Below are 6,658 nucleotides of genomic sequence, written 5' to 3'. Positions count from 1 at the left end.
AAAAGCTTTGAATAGTTGAAATAATTTCTCACTAGCACACCAGTGTTAAGATTTGTAGATCTAGAAAAGTATTTTGTGATTTGTGTCGATGCCTACAATGAGGGTGTAATGCCTCATCCCACATTTACCCACTTTAACATACTCACCAGGTTAAACATGTGTTGAGTGTCACTATGATATGATCTGACCTCTAATTTTCATTTATTGAAATGGGACCCACAAACCGGAACACATACTAACATCCCTCAAGAACTACAAAGCATTCAGAAGCTTGATAGCCACCCTAGGTGGTAAATCCCTGATCTAGAACTCTTTTTCATTAGGTTTACTCTCCAACCACACCCATAACACATTGTGGATGTGGTTATGAGACTCAAACATCACCCCTAAACATGACTGCATGCAATTATGACCCAAATTCCCTAGTTCAGTGCATGCAATCACGAGATCTATGCCATTTTTTTAGGATAGCCTCCAGACCACTACTCAGAAATACCTGTAACTTTCCATAATCATGAAAACTATGATGAAAATTATAAATAATCAAAATGTGAGCAAGATATTGGCCAATACATGCCTAATGCAAGATAAAGATTTCGTCAAACACATGGTAAACATATAAGCTAAGGTCATGAGTGCATATTTGATCATAAACTTCTAAACAACATCTAAGAATCACCAACAGGGCTCTATGGCCTCTTAACCTATCTGAAGCAACACTTGTTAGCCCATGCATTCACAAACCATACAATAACTTATCAAATTATGAGAGATATCCATAGCTAGAGCACATCATCAAAACGATACATATAACTATCATATAACCAGAATAGAAACTATGACAAATCGACCATAATATGAACATAATAACTAGTACAAGCTATCATTGATCATGATACAAAAATAGCTCATATTAACATATGAAAATGCTAACAAAATTAGGGACTTCCACGTACCACCCGACCATAGATTAGGTTGAAACAAATGTCTCTTTCAGCCAATCAACCCCATGCCATATTCCAAGCACGAATGTGGGATCATATGGGTTAAACCAAAATAAAACCAACTAGAGCTTCCAGAGGCCAAATCACCTCAACCTTCAACCATATTGATCTCACCCATATGGTCCAGAAATCACTAACATCAACCATATTAGTCTCTACCCAAGTTGTCCAGGGCTCCAAGAACTAGTAACTCAACCCACAACCTCTAGGGAACACAATTTGTTTCAAGGCTCCAAGAAATTTGTCCCAACCCACAATCAATGCACAATATGAGGGTATAGTCTTTCTTCTTTACAAACAATACTGGTGCAACCCAAGGTGACACACTTGGCCTTGTGTATCCTTTATCAAGAATTTCCTTATGCTGTAAGTTCAGTTCCACCAACTCTGGCGTACTCATCATGTACGATGCCTTAGATGTTGGTTTTATTCCTAGCATCAAATCAACAAAAAAATACACTTCCCTATCAGTAAAATTTAGAACCTTTACAAGAAACACATCCAGAAACTGCTACAAAATAGGATACATTTCAAGACTTTATCATCCTCAAAATCCTTCCCTTTGTCACTAGAAATATGCACTACAAACAATAAACATCATTTCTGGAAACTATGCTTTTCTTACATAGTTGTAACCATTCTCACTGATGTAGGATTCTTCTTTCCCTATAAGATTATCCTTTCCCCATCATCATCTAGCCACTTGATAGCCTTGTCATAACAATCTACCTTGGTATTGTGAATGGAAAACCAGTCCATGCCCAAAAGCATGTTATATGATCCCAAAGAAAGCACATTTAAATGTGTTTACATAGGCATACAATTAATATCAATTGCATAAGATCTCACCCAATGATGAACTCTTCCCTTGGTCCCTAAAGCCAACTGTGCCAACCAAGATTCCGCATGCACTTCTTCATTCAAGCAACACTTATCCAACAAGTCAGGACGGATATAACTATAATTAGATATAGGATCAATCAAAATGGTAACAACTTGATCAGGAAGCTTACCTTCCATCTCAACATTGGATGCTTGATGATTTTCCTGCCTATTATCCACTATTGCATAAATCTGAGGAATACTCTGCCCAACACATCTAACTTTTTGTGCCTCCTATGCACTGTAAATCTAAGGCCTGCCTCCCTAATGTGATGTACACTCACTCTTGTGATTCTCTCCACCACAAGTCCAACACCTCAAAGGCTTTCTGTCATTTCCCTTATTTTTCTCCTTAGGCTAAGATCTAAGTCCTCTCTAAACTACATTTAACTTCCTATAAGTTTGCCACATTCTCCTTGTCACATGCATCCTAAGATCTTCCTCACTTCTTAGCCCACTTTCCTTTAGTATTCTCATTGCCTTTCCAATATTTCTCAGGCTCATACTTGCGCTTATACTGCTCATAAAAATGCTTTAGCTTCCTGATGAATTCCTCCACTGATGAAACTTTGGACCTTATTCTTCTCCTCCTTGAGGCAAGTGTGGTGAAGTAAAATTCTAAGTGCAGACAAAAACAATTCCTCTAGCCTGATAGCGGGTCTAGCCACAAACAATACATTCTATGGAAGATTTCCTTAGGTTAGAACCAATTAAAAGGGCCTAGCTCTTAGTACGCTTATCCCGTTTGGTGATGACCTTGCTTGCTCACTCTAGCTATCTCCCCTTTCCTTCTTCGAACACTTCAAGCAAGTAAACAACATCAAACAACAATCGTGATAATAGACAAATTGTAATTCAATCTACTTAACAAGTCAAGAAGCATTAAGCCATAAACATGTGAGATGACACATTATGTAGAAAATCAATCGATAGTTGCATATATATTAAATCGAGAAGAGATTACAACCATTGTATTGACGTTGTTTTTCTCCTCCGACAAAACCAGGTTCCCACACACTTCCATTAGCATTCCATGATGGCCTCAACAAAGATAGTTTTAAGGCTCTTCCATTTAGTCTTCACACTAAACAAAATTCACACTTCTCCATCACACATAACTAGAGAGCTACAACTATGAATAGCTTGTTGTTTACTCCAAACTTAATTAGCACTAGCACACCAACATTAACACTAGCTTGTGCTTGGGAAAAAGGCAGGTTTATATAGCTTGAATGGAGGGGAGATGGTTCCTCTTCTCATGGCAGAAGATCTTATCTCTTGAGGTAGTTCCATCCTTATAGGGGAAAGGAGCCCAAACTGACATTTGTAGAAATTCTCATTGTAGATTAAACTGATGATGCAATGTACTAAAGCCAAATACTTAATCTACTTCTACAATCAAACTTGCAGAAGCTTAATCGATTTGAGCAAGATCAAACAGAACATATATAATAGAGAAGAAGAATCAATCACATATGAAACACAGAAGAATACTCTGGGGAAATCCTCAGCTAAAAACCCCGCTATCTATATTATCACACAAGTGGAAATATCTTAGGATTACATAAATTTTTAGCTCTCCCAGCTATCCAGCTCTCAGTACAATCCCTCTTGCTGCTCATAGATAGACTAGACAACTCATATGCCTTTCCCCTCTGTCCTCCAAGCCTCCTATTTCCTTGCACTATTTTCCCTGGGTGTTCTTGTTGTAACCTTGTGTGACACTAGTCTCACACACTACTCCAACACACTGTAACGCTGCGCAAATATCAAGGAATGAATTCCTTTTTCATGCAAGAGATTTTATTATAGTAAAATTCTTACAACTGATAGTACACTATCCCTGCCTTTAATCTCAACTAGGTCTTTGTCTGAATTGACATGCATGAGTTATTTATGACAGAATATTTAGTTATCTGGAGTACACTAGTTTCATGCATGCATGCATTAACTGACTGAACTCACAATCAATTCCACAAATTGTTTGGAACTAATCTAACTAGACTTAACTCAGTAAACTGAGCTAACTAATTACAACTCAAATACAAATCTTCCTTATCTCCTTAATTAAGGGATAACTTCCTCAATCAAAGGGATAATTGTTGCATGACTTCACAAAGACTTCATGTTTGATTTTCTCCAACTAATTAACTCAAGATGAATTAATTAATTATTTTTCAAACAACTAGTGATACTGAATTCGAATTTTAATTCTAGGACAAATTAAATTTGGAATATCTTAAAATTCTATCCTTAGCAATGTTATTTTTAGCATTTCTTGTGTCTATTTTCAACACTCCCTCTCAACAATAAAGGGATTATCTGCCACCTCGATCATGTCTCTATGGAACTCGAACTTACACTTTGACAATGCCTTAGTCAAAATGTCAGCATCTTTCTCCTCAGTCGAAATATACTGCAACAACATGATCCTCCTCGCCACATAGTCTCTGAGATGATGATACTGAATGTCGATATGCTTGGACCTATCATGAAATACTGGATTCTTAGAGAGTTTTATACAACTCTGATTATCACAATAGATCACAGTTGGATCCATCCTCTAATTAAACAAACCAACTAGAATTTTCTGCATCCAAAATGGCCTCACATGCTACCTGACTTGCAGCCATTTATTCAGCCTCTGCTAAGCTGAGTGAAACTAACCTCTGTTTCTTGTTGTGCCAAGAAACTCCAGCTAAACCAAGGTTGAAAATTCCTCCTGATGTGCTCTTCCAATCGGATGGACTTCCTGCCCAATCTTCATCTGTGAAGCCCTATAGCTTCACCCCCTCTGACCGCCTGTACCATAATCCATACTAAGATGTGCCTTTGAGGTATATCAAAACATGCTTAGCGACCTTCCAAAACAGCTTGGTAGGCTGAACCATAACTTGACTCAGCTAGTTCACCGCATAGCACAAATCTAGTCATGTGTTCACTAATTACATCAATGAACCCACAAGCTAGTGATACATAGTAGCCTCTACTACTTCTCCTGAAGTAGCATCCTCCTTCCTCAAGTTACCTGCTAGAGGAGTTTGCATGGACTTTCACTCCTCCATGTGGAATCTCCTGAGTATTTCATTGGTATACTTGCCTTGAGACATAAACAACTCCCCATCTTTCTGCCACACTTCCATGCCTATAAAGTAGTGCATGAGACCCATGTCTTTCATCTCGAACTCTCTTGAAAGGTCCTCCTTGCAAGACGTGATCAACTGATCATCACCTGTCAATACCAGATCATCAACATAAAGAACAATGACCAACTACTTTCCTTCCACCATGATGTGGTACAAGTTCGCATCTGCTTCACTCTTTGTGAAGCCCAATACAGTGAAGTAGTTGTGGATCCTGGTGTACCAAGTACGAGGTGCTTGATTCAGCCCGTACAAAGCTCTCTTGAGTCAGCACACATGCGACTCACGATCGAAGGTCTTAAAACCTTCCGGCTGCTCTATGTACACCTCTTCCTCAATCTTGTCATTGAGGAATGAAGTATTCACATCCATCTGATGGATCTTCCAACCCATCTGTGTTGATAGTGCCAACATCGATATGATATATGAGTACCTTGATACAAGAGAAAAAGTCTCATCATAGTCGATCCCCTCGACCTGTGAGAAACCACAGGCAAAAAATATTGCCTTATGTTTCTCCACACTACCATCAGCAGCTTGCTTTACCTTGTAAAGCCAACAGGAACTCACAACTGACTTGCTCTCTAGTCTTGGAACAACATCCCAAAAATTGTTCCCAACTATGGATTCATAGTCCTCCACCATAGCATCAACCCAAATCGGTTGCTGCACTGCTTCCTCAAAGGAATATTTCTCGGTCTCAACACATTCCCCAACAAGGGCCATGTATCTAGTGTACCTATCAGGTGACCTTCTCTATCTACGTTGAGAAGATGGTTCTCCCACATTCTCTCTCGCATCCAATAACAATCTATCAGCTTCTCTCGTGCGCTTTCGCCCATCTCTAGAAGACTCTGCTTGAGTGGGTGTATCCACTCCTGGAACCTCTGCATGCGGCTGCTTTGCATCAATCTGAGGCTCCTCCTCCTTAGGAACCAAAATTTCCTCCACAACCTATAGTTGGAGCTCCCTCTCAAGGAAAACTCGAATGGCCTTCTGCTCATCAAACTTAAGATCTTTGTGAACCATTGTCCTCTAACTGGTAGGCAAATACACCTAATAAATGTGGGGTGTATCAGTGTACCCCACAAGTATCCCCAACTCCGCTATCGGCTCAAGTTTCTTTAGGGCATCCTTGGTCACATGGAAACATAAAAATGAGACAAAGATCCTGAAGTGACCCACATCTGGTCTCTTCCTGGAGAAATCTTCCTCTGGTGTCTTCATCCCAAGTATGTGATGCGGGCTTCTATTCTGCAAATAGACCGCTATGTTGAATGCCTCGGCCTAAAAATGAAGTGATAGGCCTTGGTCATGCAGCATCACCTGGGCTTCCCCCACAATCCTTCTATTCTTCCTCTTGGCCAACCCATTCTGTTGTGGGTTATGAGGTTCCATCAACTCTTGTTTAATTCCTTCCGACACACAAAAGTTTTTAAACTCTTGAGAGACATACTCTCCACCATTATCGCTTCTTAAGACCCTAATCTTCTTCCCTGATTCTTTCTCAACCAAAGCTTTGAACTCACAAAACTTTGAGAAGGTTTGATCCTTCTTCTGCATGAAATAGATCTAGCATTTACGAGAAAAATCATCAATGAAAATCACATAATACCTTCGTTTCACAGT

The sequence above is a fragment of the Pinus tabuliformis genome, chromosome X, assembly GCF_031772625.1.
Source record: "Pinus tabuliformis cultivar Carrire ecotype Pingquan chromosome X, CPIR1, whole genome shotgun sequence".
NCBI lineage: Eukaryota > Viridiplantae > Streptophyta > Pinopsida > Pinales > Pinaceae > Pinus > Pinus tabuliformis.
Note: the sequence above shows the minus strand (reverse complement) of the source record.